The sequence below is a fragment of the Hyla sarda genome, chromosome 13 (genome assembly GCF_029499605.1).
Source record: "Hyla sarda isolate aHylSar1 chromosome 13, aHylSar1.hap1, whole genome shotgun sequence".
NCBI lineage: Eukaryota > Metazoa > Chordata > Amphibia > Anura > Hylidae > Hyla > Hyla sarda.
In genome coordinates, this window is record NC_079201.1 from 29,678,416 (window position 1) to 29,695,174 (window position 16,759).

A 16,759-nucleotide genomic window follows, 5' to 3' on the forward strand; every position below is an offset into this window, starting at 1 on the left:
TTTTTTGTGCACTAATAAAAAATAATATTTTTATACTATTATTATAGTCCCATGTAAACTTTTTTTAAGGTTTGTGAGTAATACAACAGGTCCTGGGGCATTTCAGAAATAACTTATAATAAGATGGATTTTGTCTGTCGCCTACTTTCTGCTACTTTGCTAGAACAGGGGAAAAAAACAAACCTTGGGTTCCCTAAAATTCTTTTGGCTTGTAGATACATGGGTTTTCCAGAGATAGATAATTTTTTTTATATATGACTGAGGTGGTGTTAAAAAAAAAATCATAATCGCCTAGTCCAATTTCCTGCAGCTGCCTTTCTGATGGCAGAAACTGCCCCACTGTCACAGTGGTGTCCTGCCTCAGTCAATGATTGGCCAATGGGGCAGTTCAGGAGGGGATGAGGCAACGCTGGGGAACCAAAAAGAAGTAGTGACAAGCAGGAACTGGAAACCATCAGAATGGCATCTGGGGGGATCGGGGAAGGTGAGTATCACTTTTTTATTTTTATATCACCCTCATCCATATATAAAAAACCTTTTATAGACCATTTGGACCACCACAATGAGAATCCTTTCCTGATACACAGTAAGTCAAAATAAAAAGCACCACCAATTGTCATTAACAGAGGCATCTCCAAAAAATGTTATGGCTTTCACATGTATCTATACAATAAGTTTGGGGAACAAGCCACCTTTTTCAGGCTGAAAAAAGTTGTATGGAATTTCCAGGTAATTGTTTAAGAGTTGGAAAAAAATTATTATAAAAATACCTTTACTTACCAATGCATCTCCCACAGCTCCAGTGATACTTCTCCCGTGTTTCCCACCGGCACTGCAGTAATAACAGGATATTCCCATGAAACTCATGTATGGGCAGGGAACAGGGAAGCCCTAATTCAAGCACAGATACTGTCCCTACCTATTGCCTATCCGCCCTAAGTGACGGATCAACAACCATGATGACAAACTCTCCCTGCTAAGTGCTAGGGCAGCATTGTCAAAACAATAAAGATCAAACCCTGAAGTCAGAAACACTATAAGACGGCTGATTACTAAACAAAGTCTTTCACTGGCGAGGACTAGGAGCACACTGCAGGTTTAAATAGCCAGTTACAAAGGTGTGATCTCAGCATGGTCAGCTGACCAGCCCAGATAGCTAGGACGTAGCCAGCAACCAAACCAAAGCTCAAAAAAGTTTAATCTTTCGTATCAGACATGGACGAGTCATTTCAGAAACTACAGTTGATCACAGGCCTCCACAGTTTTGCACCTTACATGCAAGCAGTTGTTATTGGCTGTTGCATCAAATATTTTACATTGTATATGATCCTGTTACCATATGGGATCAGAAAGGAATGTTTTCCCCTTTAGAGCAAAGAGGTTAATGTCTCATTTTTTGCTTTCCCCCAGACTTCCCAGACAGACCCATTTTTCAATCACAATAAATAGCTATGAAATTAGTGAATGGAGATAATCTGTGCTAGGGATTACAGCCAAACTATTTCTATATCTGAAATATATCTGTGCTATGTGCCAAAAAACCTTATAGCAGGATGACTCCGTTTAGAGACAATGGGTGCCATGTGGGCACAACAGTATGACCCATGTAATGGTTACTAACGGTTTTCTTTCCCTGATGAAACAACACACCAAATCTCCACTTTAAGGACCTTCATCAGTGTGGCACACACAGACAGCACTGGACCAGGGGTGTGATCTCCCTCTATGTGACATCACAACAAATTAAATGTATGAAAATGCATACAAATGTATAGCAGTATATGATAAAAAAAAGTATGCAACATCGAGCCAATTAGTCGTCTTCTTTTAGTACATATGTTTGGGGTATACCACAAAGGTATGTGTGTGTAGTACAGAGGTGAACGTAACCCTAATCTTGTAAATGTAGACATAGTGTTCAAATGCACCAGATTCATCATGGTGGCTGAATTTGATGAACCTTAGTCCTCTGTAAAGTATATAGTCTAAGTCTAAATAAAGCATTAGGCTTACTTTAGGCAAAAATGGTGTGAAAATTTTGTTGCATTTTTTTTGTCACATCTAAATCACGTTCCTTTCCCCAATAAGCCAAACCCTTTTCTAAAACGAGGTTCAAAAGTGTCTAAAAAGTGTCTTAGTGTCTTAATGGATGCGGTGGAAGTCCTATAAGACCATTTCTGGCACATTTCTTAAATTACATTTACCACGATGTGTGAAAATATTTTTTGTTTCCTGTCTTTCTTTAGAAATATTCTATTTTTAATTATGTTTTACAGTTGGCATTTGAGAATTTCTCTAAATCTAAAAGTAAAAAAATTGTGAACTTAAGATTGTAGAATAACTTGGGAATTGCATTACATTAGTGGATGAGAACTGTACTCCTACAAAAAAGGCCATATACTGAAACAGTATTACATAGTTATATAGTTACATAGTTAGTACGGTCAAAAAAAGACATATGTCCATCAAGTTCAACCAGGGAATTAAGGGGTAGGGGTGTGGCGCGATATTGGGGAAGGGATGGGATTTTATATTTCTTCATAAGCATTAATGTTACATAATTACGCTATGTTATGTATTACGCTATGCGCTCCTGCCTCACACGCTGGCCGTGAGCGCATGGTCCCCTTACCTTCTGCTGCCGACGGGGCTGGGACTCGCATTGCGGGATGCACCCGCATGCGACCCCCAGTCCGTCACTCTCCGGGTGTTTCCCCTGCCGCTGCTTCCGCCTCTCTGCTCTGGCGCGAGTGTCCTCATCCTTTAGGACGTGCACGCGCCGGAGCTTTAAGATTTAAAGGGCCAGTACGCTCATTAGTGTAACCACCTGTGTCTTGTTGATAAATTCCTCCACCCTCCTCAGTTCTCTGCCGGATCTTTGTTGCCTTGTGCCCTAGAGAAAGCGTTCCATTGTATTGCCTTGCCGTGTACGAGATCTCCTGCTCTTGTGACCTTGACCTTGCTTCTCTGCCGCCTGCCTAATGAACTTCTGCCACGTCCCGCCTACGCTACTGTGCCGCCTGCCCTGACCTACAGCTTTCCTGACTACGAGTTTTCTTATTCCTTCTGTGCTTCGCATCTCCTCAGCCACCTGTGTGGTCGAGCCGTTGCTGGGGGTTACGACCTGGGTGTCGCCTGCAGCAGCAAGCCCATCCTGCTTTGCGGCAGGCTCTGGTGAAGACCAGCGGCACCTTAGACTCCGTTCCCTGGCATGGTCTGAGTCATCTGCCACACAGGTCCAGCGGATCCACATACACCGGAGTCTTGTCTTCAGAAACGCGAGTATTACAATAAGATCCGGCCATGGATCCTGCTGAGGAACCCCTGCCTGAAGTTGCAGATCTTTCCTCCGTTGTGATACGTCACTCACAGCAGTTGTCCCGACAGGCACAGCAATTTTCTCAACTTGCAGCCATGATGCAACAGCTTTTGGCCTTGCAACAGCAGCAGGTACCTTAATCTGGCCCACTCCCTCTTCCAGCTCCTGCAGTCTCTCCTGGCTCCCAGCTGCACCTGCCTTTGCCTTCCAAGTATGATGGGGATTCCAAGTCATGCAGAGGCTTTGTTACACAGTGCTCTATGCATTTGGAGCTCATGTCTGAACTGTTTCCAACTGAACGTAGTAAGGTGGCCTTTGTCATTAGTCTACTTTCTGGAAAAGCCCGGGCTTGGGCTACACCCCTTTGGGACTGTGGTGATCCAGTATCCTCCAATTTGTCCGCATTCTCGGCTGAATTTCGCAGTGTCTTTGAAGAACCCGCACATGCCTCTTCAGTTGAGACAGCGTTGCTGAATCTCTGTCAAGGAGATTCTACCATTGGTGACTATGCGGTTCAGTTCCTCTGAAATAGCCTTTGAACTCGCCTGGAATGAAGAGGCCTTGTGTGCCACATTTAAAAAAGGACTGTCAAGCAGGATTAAAGATGCCCTTGCCGCACAAGATCCTCCATCTTCTTTGTCTGAACTTACCCACTTGGCCACACGCATTGATGTGCGTTTTGCCGAAAGGCAGGAGGAATTGCGCTTTGAGAGGGAATCTGCCCGCCTGACACCTGTGTCCCAACGTTCTCCTCTTCTGTCTCTTGCGCCTCTTGCCAAAGAGGTTATACAAGGAGATCATCATCGTCTTACCCAGCAAGAGAGGTCACGCCGAAGCAATGAGAATTTGTGTTTTTACTGTGCTAGCCCGGAGCACTTTCTCAAGGACTGTACCGTACGTCCGCACCTAGGGTATGTGGGAGAGGCATCCCTGGGTGTGAATTCTACTTCTCCACGCTTAACTATTCCTGTACAAGTCTTTGCTTCAGCCAAGTTTTCCTTCAGCGCTACAGCATTTTTGGACTCCAGATATGCAGGTGATTTTATTGATGCGGCTTTAGTCAACAAGTATCATCTTCCCCTTACTCGGCTTGCCAAGCCCTTTTTCATCTCCTCTGTAAATGGACAAAATTTGGACTGTATGGTTCACTTCCGTACTGAATCTCTCGTCATGCAGGTGGGAGTATCGCATAAAGAAAAGATTGAATTCTATGCTCTGCCACACTGTACTTCTGAGATTCTTCTTGGTCTTCCTTGGCTGCAACGCCATTCCCCGCAACTGGATTGGAGGACTGGAGAAATAATTTGCTGGGGACAATCCTGTCGAAATTCTTGCATCCAACCTGTTCTACGTAAAGTTGTTTCTGGTCTTCCACCTTTACCTGGCCTGCCGCCACCTTACCAAGATTTCTCGGATGTCTTCTGCAAGAAACAGGCTGAATCTCTGCCTTCACATCGTCCTTACGACAGCCCTATTGATCTTCTGCCTGGTACCACTCCTCCTCGTGGGAGGATATATCCTCTTTCAGTTCCTGAGACCAAAGCCATGGCTGAGTATATCCAGGAGAATCTCCAAAAAGGATTTATCCGTAAGTCCTCTTCTCCTGCTGGAGCAGGATTCTTCTTTGTAGGGAAGAAGGATGGCTCACTCCGTCCATGCATTGACTACAGGGGACTTAACAAAATCACGGTCAAGAACTGTTACCCTCTACCTCTTATCTCAGAACTTTTTGACCGTTTACGTGGTGCCAAGGTCTTCTCCAAGCTGGACTTACGCGGTGCGTATAACCTCATTCGTATCCGCAAGGGTGACGAATGGAAAACGGCCTTCAATACTCGTGACGGACATTTTGAGTATCTTGTTATGCCTTTTTGGTCTCTGCAATGCTCCAGCCGTTTTCCAGGAGTTTGTTAAGGATATCTTCCGTGATCTTCTTTACACCTGTGTTGTCATATACCTTGATGACATCCTGATCTTCTCTTCCAACTTGGAGGAGCATCGTGCTCATGTTCGCCTGGTTCTTCAGAGACTATGGAAGAATCATCTCTACGCCAAATTGGAGAAATGCCTGTTCGAAAAGTTTAGTCTTCCGTTTCTTGGCTACATTGCCTCTCATCAAGGCCTGCAGATGGATCCAGATAAGTTATCTGCAGTTTTGGATTGGTCTCGTCCCTCGGGCCTACCTGCAATTCAATGCTTTCTGGGATTCGCTAACTATTATCGTCAGTTTATTCCACATTTTTCATCCTTGGTTGCTCCTATTGTAGCTCTCACAAAAAAAGCATCCAATCCGAAGTCCTGGTCTCGAGAGGCTGAAGAGGCCTTCTCCCGTTTAAAGTCTGCGTTTGCCTCCGCTCCCGTGCTTACAAGACCTGATCCAGAGAGGCCCTTTGCGTTGGAGGTTGATGCCTCTTCTATTGGAGCGGGTGCCGTCCTCACACAGAAAAACGCCAAGGGCAAGAATGTAACTTGTGGGTTCTTCTCCAAGACTTTCTCTTCTGCTGAGAGGAATTACTCCATTGGAGATCGTGAACTTCTCACTATTAAGCTAGCTTTGGAGGAATGGCGACATTTACTGGAAGGTTCTTCTCATCCGGTCAGCATCTACTCCGATCATAAGAATCTTCTATACCTTCAATCTGCTCAGCGTTTGAACCCCCGTCAGGCAAGATGGTCACTGCTCTTTTCCCGTTTCAACTTCTTCATTCACTTCCGTCCTGCAGATAAGAACATCAAGGCTGATGTTCTCTCCAGGTCCTCTGACGTCATTGGTTTGGACTCCACGCCTAGATACATTATTCCTCCTGACCGTTTGATTCCTGCCGCTCCTGCCGAGATTCAGCAAATTCCTCCGGGAAAATCCTTTGTGCCCACCAGATTGAGACGCAAGGTCTTGAAATGGGGTAATTCTTCTTTCACAGCAGGACATACTGGAATACGCAAGACCCTACATCTTATTTCCCGCCACTACTGGTGGCCCCATCTTGAACGTGATGTTTGATTTTGTTCGGTCCTATGTAACTTGTGCCCATGACAAAACTCCTCGGCAATGACCAGCAGGCCTCTTACAGCCTCTACTCATTCCAGAGACTCCCTGGTCCCATATCGCCATGGATTTCATCACCGTTCTGCCACCTTCTCATAATAACACCGTCATCTGGGTCGTGGTAGATTGGTTTTCCAAGATGGCTCACTTCATTCCTCTACCAGGTCTTCCTTCTGCTCCACAGCTGGTGAAGTACTTCTTGTCGCATGTGTTTCGTTTACATGGTTTTCCACAGCATATCGTTTAGGATCGAGGTGTGCAGTTTGTCTCTAAGTTCTGGCGAGCCATTTGTAACCGTCTGGACATCAATCTGGACTTCTCTTCGGCCTACCACCCTCAGTCCAACGATCAGGTGGAAATGGTCAATCAAATGCTTGAGTCTTATCTTCGGCATTTTGTTTCAGCTCGCCAAGATGATTGGGTCGACCTTCTCCCCTGGGCTGAATTCTCATATAATCTCAAGGAGTCCATGAGGTCATCTACCTTTTTTGTTGTCTACGGACTCCATCTCCGTCCTCCTCTTCCTCTCCCAGTCTCCTCCGGTTTGCCTACTGTTGATGAGCTGGTTCGTGACTTCTCCACCATCTGGCAACAGACCCGACAGTCATTGTCCCAGGCTTCTTCACGCATGAAGGCGCAAGCGGATAAAGGTAGAAGACCTCCTCCGTCCTTCTCTCCTGGTGACATGGTGTGGCTTTCATCCAAATACATCCGCTCCAAGATCCCCTGTTACAAGCTTGGCCGTGAGCGCATGGTCCCCTTACCTTCTGCTGCCGACGGGGCTGGGACTCGCATTGCGGGATGCACCCGCATGCGACCCCCAGTCCGTCACTCTCCGGGTGTTTCCCCTGCCTCTGCTTCCGCCTCTCTGCTCTGGCGTGAGTGTCCCCATCCCTTAGGACGTGCACGCGCCGGAGCTTTAAGATTTAAAGGGCCAGTACGCTCATTAGTGTAACCACCTGTTTCTTGTTGATAAATTCCTCCACCCTCCTCAGTTCTCTGCCGGATCTTTGTTGCCTTGTGCCCTAGAGAAAGCGTACCTTTGTATTGCCTTGCCGTGTACCAGATCTCCTGCTCTTGTGACCTTGATCTTGCTTCTCTGCCTAACATTCACAAGAAACATCGCCTGCACTCACCGTCCAGTACGGGTCTCGCGGCCTCCAAGTTCGGACCACCTCGGTGACGGGGGATCCTCAGCCTAGGCTGAAAGCGCTCAGAAAAACAGGCAACTGCCAGCGGTTTCATGTTACAATCAACGCTTCTTCCGGCCTGATGGAAACATCATTGCGCTGGTATTTTTATCAGGTGAGACTGAAATCATGTGACCAAAAATGACGTAATGGTGCAGAAAGGAAAATAACCAAAATAGTATTCTACTATCCCTTCACCAAATCAAATAGTGCTAATCACTATCAACATCTAGTACTTAATTATAAAAATGGGGCCATGTCTAATCTGACATTTAAACCAAGCGGACCCTGCGCATCAAGGCGCTGAATCCATCTGGCCTCCGCTTGTAGCAGAGCCTGCCTCTTGTTCACATTGTTGCGGTAGGACGAGACAAGTTCAATTCCTCCAAATTTTAGCTCTGAGCAATTACCCATATTTACTGTACGCATATGCTCGGGGGATCCTCCTCCTTTTTTCACAGAGTATACATGTTCGCGGATTCTAATCCGCAATTGCCTCTCAGTTTTCCCAATATAAAAATTGCCACAAGGACAAAGCATAAAGTAGACCACAAACATACTGCGACAAGTTATTAATTCCTTCGCTGTAATAGTGTATCCTCCCAATACACATATTCTAGAATTAATGTTCATACTGCAGGATCCACATTTTTTATTTCCTTTTGGAAAGGGGGGGGGGGGGTGGGGGTTAACCAGGATTCTTGCCTCCGATCTCTTTTATGTTGTTTGGATGTTTTCTGTAGAAAATCTTGGATAGTGACATTTTTCCTAAAAGTAACAATGGGTCTGCTCTTCACTGTATCACTTAGGTCAGGGTCAGAAAGTAACAAATGCCAGTTACTGAATATGGCTGCCGTTATCGTAGAATTCAAAGGGCTGTTCCTGAAGGCAAATACAACTCTCCGATTGTCACCCCCCTCATTGCCTGTGACAGAGGTGCTCTTAGCTCTCAATAGCCCTGTATGCAGAAAAATAAAAAAGTTAAAGGAGTCAGAAGATGACCATTTTAAACATACACATTTTGATGCATGTAGTTATAATTTTTTAAAGTAGTAAAATATATAAAACCTACATAAATTGGATATCCCTGTAACCGTAAAGACCTACAGAATAAAGATAATGTGTAATTTTTACAGAAAGGTGCACTGCGTAGAAACGGAAGCCCTAAAAAGCAGCAAAATTGCTTTTTTTTCTAATTTCACCCCACAAATATTTTTGTTTTGTTTTGCCGCAGATTATGTTATAAAATAAGTAATGTCATTAAAAAGTACAATTGGTGAAGAAAAAAAAAAGGATTAAAAAAAGCCCTTATATGGGTTTGTAGGTGCAAAACTGAACGTGTTATGATTTTTAAAAGGTGAGGAGGAAAGAACGAAAGTGCAAAAACGTAAATTGTTTTGAGTCCTTAAGGGGTTAATGTGTTAAAAATGACTTACAGAACAACTCTGTGATAAATCTCTCCTATGTCTTGAGTTATAAAAAATGCATCTAAAGCATTTATATGGCCATTCAGTGAAGTGAAGAAATGATCCCGCTACGGCGCTCACCTGTGGGGCAGAATGGATGTCACAAGCCGATAGTAAGTAAAGGCATACTTTATTTTCAAAGTAAAATGGGACTACGCGTTGCGAAGGGACACGCTCCCCTCTTCCTCAGGTCCAAAAAAATCTGAAATATGCCTGTGGCCTCATGAAGTTTCAGGGGCCCAATGGGGAATTTGTTTGCTCCCCAAGGGGGCCAGGCTGAGCCTGACCACTCCTCACATGCCCTATTTTGGCATATGAACATCTTTACAAATCTTTATGACTTTGCCGAACACCACATGCTTTCCGTCCAGCCATTCAGTTTTAGCAGTGCAGATGAACTGGGAACCCTTAGTGTTAGGTCCAGCATTGGCCATAGACAAGATACCAGGTCCGGGGTGGAAACTTGGCTCCATAGATTGACTTTCCACCGGTTCCATTGTGATGAGTTAAGCCTCCTCCCTGACACATGAAGTTTGTGATGATTCTGTGGAAGGTGGATCCCTTGTAGCCCAATCCCTTTTCCCAAGTGCACAACTGAATGAAGTTATCTGCTGTCTTTGGGATGACATCTGATCTCACCTCCATAATAACACGGCCGATAGGCTCGTCGTTCACGGTGACCTCGAAGAAAACCTTAGGAAGTGCCATGATGCGAGATCGAAGAGCAGCCCACTTAAGTATTGCAAGGAAACTGTCCTACCTGCTATGCTTCTTTGTAATGTTACTAATGTCAAGTTATTTGTATTACTTGTTTATTCTTATCCATTTTACTTATCTTATGCATTTGCTATTAGGGGGTAGTCTATTGAAAGAGTGGGGGTCCAGTTCAAGAAATTGATCAGACACTTGTCCGTTATCCTGTTGATAGGGGATAAGTTGTCTTTCACTGGACAACCCCTTTTAACATTAAAAGCAAACATAAGAGCAATATTACACAAAAAACATGTATCACAATAAAAACAGTTATAAGTCCTCACAAAATACAAGAAAAGAAGTATCGTTACTGGGGTGAAATACAAGATTGAATAAATCAATGCTGCTGTATGCGCATGTGCATCAAACAAAGACAAAAATCATTAACACTGGGAGTATGCTTAGACCAACAAAGAAATAATAAAAAAATAAACAAAAAAAGGTATAAAGTGTATGCAATCTAAAATGAACATATCATCATGTTATAGGGGGTACTCTTTCAAATGAACTGGTTCCAGAAATACAGACAGAGTCCTTTTGGTGAAACATGTTTGAGAACCGGTGGATCACTGGGGTGTATGTACACTTTATGCTGCCTTAAAATCTTAATCCTTCTAGTACTTATCAGTTGCTGTATGCTAAGGAGGAAGTTGTGTTGTTCCTTTCAGTGCTCTCTGCTGACACCTCTGTCCATGTCAGGAACTGTGCAGAGCAGGAGAGGTTTGCTATGGGGAGTTGCTCCTGCTCTGTACAGTTCCTGACATGGACAGAGGTGTCAGAAGAGAGCACTGTGGTCAGACAGAAAAGAACTATACAACTTCCTCTGTAGTATACAGAAGCTGATTAGTACTAAAAGATTTTTTAATAGAAGTATGGTAATTTACAAATCTGTTTAACATTCTGGCACCAGTTGATTTGAAAAATATTGTTTTCCAGCAGAGTACCCCTTTAAATGAGCATAAAGTGTACATCCACCCCAGTGATCCACCAGTCCTCCAACATGTTTCACCAAAAGGGCTTTGTCTGTATTTCTGGTGATTTTTTCAGCATATATATATATATATATATATATATATATATATATATATATAAAAGCATGCTTCATACCTTTCATAATTGTTTTATTATTTTTTGTTGGTCTGATCATACCCTCAGTGATATAGAATTTTGCCACCGTTTGATGCACATGGGTTAAACAGAGATGAGTGAATTTTTGAAAAATGTGTTTCGGTCCAAATTTATTTGCGGTGAATCACTATTAAAAACTTCTATTTCTGGCTTCCGAGAGCCTCAATAGAGGTGTAGAACACTTTGCCTTGCTTTAACACGTATAGGGTGTGTGCTGGGCTAGTGACATAATATTGTTATTCAGTATGACATGCAGATCAGAGGTGTCAGAATCACTGTCGCAGAGCGGCACAATGACAGAGCCTGGAGGTGGCATCAGTATGAGGAGACCATATAGTGGCTGAATGACATAACGAGGAGGTGGCAGCAGCACGAGGAGACCATATAGTGGCTGAATGACACAGTGTGAAGGTGGCGGCAGCATGATGAGAACATATAGTGGCTAAATGACATAGCCTGGAGTTGGCGGCAGCATTTAGTGGCTGAATGACACATCCTGGAGTTTGCGGCAGCATGAGGAGAACATATAGTGGCTAAATGACACGACCTGGAGGTGGCAGAAGCACGAGGAGACCATATAGTGCCTGAATGACACAGGCTGGAGGTGGTGGCAGCATGAGGAGACCATAAAGTGGCTTAATGACACAGCCTGGAGTTTGCGGCAGCATGAGGAGACCATATAGTGGCTGAATGACACAGCAAGGAGGTGGCGGCAGGATGAGGAGACCATATAGTGCTTAAATGACACAGCCAGGAGGTGGCAGCAGCATGTGGGGAACATATGGTGGCAGTATGAGACAGCTATAAGCTGGCATCAGCATGAGGAGAACATATGGTGGCAGAAAGAGACAGCCTGGTGGTGGCATCAGCACGAGGAGAGGGTGTCCTGAAAGTGAACCGGTGACAGAGTGGGGCGGTGAGTGGCAATACAAGTACCCGATGACGAAGGTGGGTGAAAAAAGGAGAACTTGGCATCAGATGTGTGGCATCAGGCGGGTGGCAGGATCAGAATAGTAGCTTAGGCAGGTAGGCAGAAGAAAACTGTCTCTTTTGTAAAAGTGTTAGTGTAATCATGTAAGTATTGAGCATATGCATTACATAAAACGTAACTTTTAATAATACGCTTAGGATAAAATATATGGACCCCAATTTTTTTTTTTTTTATCAAACATAAGCAAAGGTGTGCAAAAAACACCATGTGCCACCTACACCACCAAGTATTGATGTGATGCACAGACCTCTAAAAGGTGGAAGGGAACAACGTATGGTCCATTGTAACCGGTGGGGGTAAAAACTTGCCCAGTAAGGCCATAACTCTTGCATTATTAATTCCCTTCTTGGCAAGTGTTACTCGCCTTAAAAAGGGTGGCCCAACAAAGGAACCTCTCCCTATTTCCACCTACAAACACTGCCATTTCCTAGGGTTTTTAGGTGGAAATAGGGATTGATTCCTGTATGGGGCCACCCTTTTAACACGTGTAACACTTTCCTCAAAAAGGTGGAAGGGAACAATGTATTGTCCATTGTAGAAGGTGGGGGTAAAAACTTCCCCTGTAAGGCCCTACTCTCTCCCTATTAATTCCCTTCTTGGCAAGTGTTACTCAAACTAAAAAGGGGGACCCCACACAGGAAACTCTCTCTATTTCCACCTAAAAACACTGGGAAATGGCAGTGTTTGTAGGGGCGAATAGGGAGAGGTTTCTGTGTGGGGCCGCCTTTTTGATGGCGAGTAACACTTGCCAAGAAGGGAATTAATAATGCGAGAGTAGGGCCTTAAAGGGGAAGTTTTTACCCCCACAGGTTACAATGGACCATACTTTGTTCCCGTCCACCTTTTAGAGGTCTTTGCATTACATAAATACTTGGTGGTGCAGGTGGCACATGGTGTTTTTTGCACACCTTTCCTTTTGTTTGATTTAAAAAAATAAAAATTGGGTACATTTTATTTTTATCCTAAGAATATTATTAAAAGTTAAGTTTTAGCTAATGCATATCCTCAATAATTACGTGTGGTCTGATGTGGAGGAATGTCTGTAACTGGGGAGCAGCACCTTAATATGTTTTGCACTATCCATATTTGTGAAGTGTTGGTGTGTCACCATGGTCAATCTACTCTGATGCATCAGGCATTTGGATGGAAATATTGGCTTATCCATGCCTGATTCATCTTCAGAAAGGTCAGTCTCTCCACATTTTTTGTGGACAGATGAGTACTCCTTGGGGTTACTATGCAGCAGCAACTCATCAGCAGTAAGTCCACCTGCTGCTGATGAGTTGCTTCACTATGCGGGTAAAGAAAGCTACTCATCAGCGACTGTAGACTAAGCCTGCTGCTGTTGGAGCTGGTACTGCCACCCTACCCCTCCCCAGCAGCCATGGCAGTGTAAGGTGATGGGCATCTTAAGGCGCAGATGGGCATCGGCCAACTAACTATGTAGGATGTATCTGTAGTAGGCTAGTTTGTCCTCCCTCTCAGTGGGTATAAAAAAGGCCCCCCCTTTTGTGCCGGTAGCGAGGGTCCAATAAGTTGGAGAGCCAGAAGTCATCCCATTGTCAATTGGTCACAATTCGGAGGTCACTACGCAAGCAAGTGAGCATGCATCGTGCCATTTGTGCCTCAGAGGGACTCCCTGCCTCCATCTTCACTGCATACTGCCACGGTGTGTCTGGGTCCTCTGTCTCGCCTTCCTCATAACCCTCTAGCTCCTCTAGCTGCTCCTGCTCCTCCGTTCCTGTCAGATTACTAGAAAAAACACCCATCTCTTGATACCTGAACTGTGCTCCACTGTGCCACTCCCCCTCTTCCAGTTTAGCCCCCACAGGGCTCATGTGGCCGTGAGATGTAGGCGCCACGTCTCCAGTGCCCTGACCAGCCAGTGTTTCCAATACGTGTTGTAGTAGATGAAGCAGTGGAATGACGTTGTTCATCCAGTAATCCTGGTGACTGACTAATAATGTGGCTTCCTTAAAGGGCCTGAGCAAACGGCAGGTGCGTATGAGCTGCCACTGGTTGACATTGAGGTTACACAGGGGAGTCCCCCTATCCGCTTGGATCATCAAGAAATCGGTGATGGCTTTTCTCTTTACGTATAGTCGGTCCAACTTACGGAGGGTGGAATTCCAACGAGTGAAAACGTTGCAAATCAGACTATGTTGGGGTGTGCCGTTCTGAAGCTGCAGCTCAAGGAAGGTGTGCTTTGTGGTGTAGGAGTGGCTGAAGTGCATGCAAAGTTTCCTTCCCATTGTTAGGATTTCTTGCAGATGGGGGGAACACTTCAGGGACCGCTTGTCAACCAGATTGAACACGTGTGCCATGCAGGGCGCATGTCTCAGCCTTCCTTGTCGCAGCGCAGACAAGATGTTCTTCCCGGTGTCGGTCACCATGGTTGCCATTTCCAGTATTCGGGGAGTAAGCCATGATTCGATTTCTTGATGAATTACTTTTAGCAGTTCCTCCCTGTGTCACTCCATTCACCAACGCATACCATGTGAAGAACAGCGTGAAACCGCCGTGTCCTGCACACATGGTATGCTGGAGTGTCAATGAGACTTTCCGTGCAGTGGAGGCTAAGGAAACGGTGGAGGAAGAGGAGGCGGACTTGCACCATCTCACAGGACCAACGGCCTGAAGCGGCGTGACCTGTCCAAGTTGCTGTAGTGACCACATTCACCCAGTGCGCCGACATGTATTGTCCCTGACCATAGTTACAGCTCCACACGTCGGCACTTTGGTACACACCGACAGGCTCAAGGACTGGGCCACCTTCTGTTCCACAAAATTGTGCAGGGCTGGTACTGCCTTCTTCTTAAAGAAATGACGTCTTGGGACTCTCCCCCTCGGTGCACAAGCCATCAGTTCTCTGAAAGGTGCAGAGTCCACCACTTGAAAAGGAAGGGACTGGAGCACCAGCAACTTGGACTGGAGCACATTCAGCTTCTGCGCCGTTGGATGCATAATGTTATCTTTTGGACATGACTTTGCCGATGGCTTGCTGGTGGAATGACTGACTCAAAGGAGGAGTAGGAGCATCTGGAGAGACAAAAGATGGGTATGACACACAGCTACCTTTGGCTGAGGTGGTGGAGCTTTGGCTGGCTGAAACAGGGAGTGGCGTGCCACTGGGTGATGCAGCAGGCTTGACCACCACATCGGAGCCACGGTTCTCCCAGGCCGCTTTATGGTGACGCTGCATATGTTGATGCATTTATGTTGTGCCAACTTTGGGACCCTGGCCACCCTTCACCTTCTGACGACACATCTTCTGACGACACATCCGGATGCTTGATGAAAAAATTGCAACACCGCTGAGTAGCTGATTTTTCCACCAACAGTTCGCACTGACTGCTACTACCGCCGACTCCAGGAACCCCTGTTCTACTACTTCCCGGGAAGGTGGGCTGCTGCTAAGCAGGTGGTCTACCCCGGGTACATCTGGCTCCAAACTTTCCATTTCTGCCACCGTGCTGACTGCGAAACATGCTACCACCTTGCTGGCTCAGCTGCTGCCTCACGGGCAACCTGCAATACTCTTATCATGATGATGATGAAGCTTCTTCGGCACCCTGCTCCCAAGTGCGATTGGCTTCATCATCATCGAGTTGTGTCTGCATGTCACTGATGTCCTCCTCAGGTTCCTGAACAGTGTCTGCTTCAGGAGCCTGAACGCTCGCAACACCACCTCCCACACCACTCTCCTCATCACTACTTGCCTGCCTAGCGTAGGAAGCAGCGGATGTCTCCTCCATTTCTTGGCTTGGCAGTAGCTGCTGACTGTCCTCTAGTAGATCGTATTCACTAAATAATGGAGCTGAACCCACAGCTTAAGATACTTCTGTGGGGGAGGGAACAGCATAGGACAGAGGCAATGGGAGGACAGGGACTGCTCCCGGGCCATGCCAACTAAGGGTTATGTCTGAGGAACCCACCGACTGTTGACTGGGGGTGTCAGATGTCACTTGTGAAGAAGTGGATGACCGTGTTAACCAATCGAAGACGTTAGACAGGTTGCTGGTCGAGACACGACCGCTAGCTGATTCCGGGAGCTCAGGCCTCTCGCTGCGACTCCTGCTGCCATACGCCCCTAGTCTGCTGCAATCTCAGCCTTATGAATTTAGGCCTCTTTCACTCCTCTGTGCAGGTCCTGGAACTTCTCTGCCTGACATATTTAATGCGTATATGAGGGGAGTACAATGCGCTCCACTACGCTTAACACAGTATTTGTCTACAGCAGAAGGTGTGTACTTTTGCCTGGCCGTTCACAGTATCTAGGCTCTTAAGACTTTAACAAGAACAAAATAGTACACCACTTAGATGTACGTATGTGGTATGCACTTATGAGGGGAGTACAATGCGCTTCACCACGCTTAAAACAGTATTTGTCTAGAACAGCAGCAGGTGTGTACTTTTGTCTGGCCTTTCACAGTATCTAGGCCCTTAAGACTTTAACAGGAATAGACTGGTACACCACTTAGATGTACGTATTTGGTATGCACTTATGAGGGGAGGACAATGCGCTCCAGTACGCTTAAAACAGTATTTGTCTACAACACCAGCAGGTGTGTACTTTTGCCTGGCCTTTCACAGTATCTAGGCCCTTAAGACTTTAACAGGAGCAAAATGGTACACCACTTAGATGTACGCACAGGTTACACTTAATAGAGGACATTATGCTCTTAGTGCTCTGCTCACCCTGACTGGCTGGCTACTATTTGCTTTTCAGTTGTTGTACACACCAATGCTGCAGCACACAGTCGCTGTGTACTACACCAAAAATTGCACTCTCTCTCTCAATCTCACTCCCTTCCCTGTCAGTGCTTCTAGGCTGGATTTGGGCTTGAGGTGAATCACTGCTGTAAA

General features: G+C 45.6%; 1 protein-coding gene and 1 long non-coding RNA gene across 12 annotated transcripts in view; one reads left to right on the forward strand and one right to left on the reverse strand.

Moving 5' to 3' along the window:
* Nucleotides 1-16,759, forward strand: part of ANKFN1 (ankyrin repeat and fibronectin type III domain containing 1) — a 597,928-nt gene that overhangs the window by 553,726 nt on the left and 27,443 nt on the right. The gene's annotated exons all lie outside the window — the stretch shown is intronic.
* The window catches only part of LOC130297749 (uncharacterized), an 85,836-nt gene continuing 77,324 nt past the window's right edge, over nucleotides 8,248-16,759 (reverse strand). The window contains exon 4 of the long non-coding RNA XR_008849671.1: nucleotides 8,248-8,513. This is a non-coding gene — a long non-coding RNA (uncharacterized LOC130297749). The remainder of the gene's footprint in view (nucleotides 8,514-16,759) is intronic.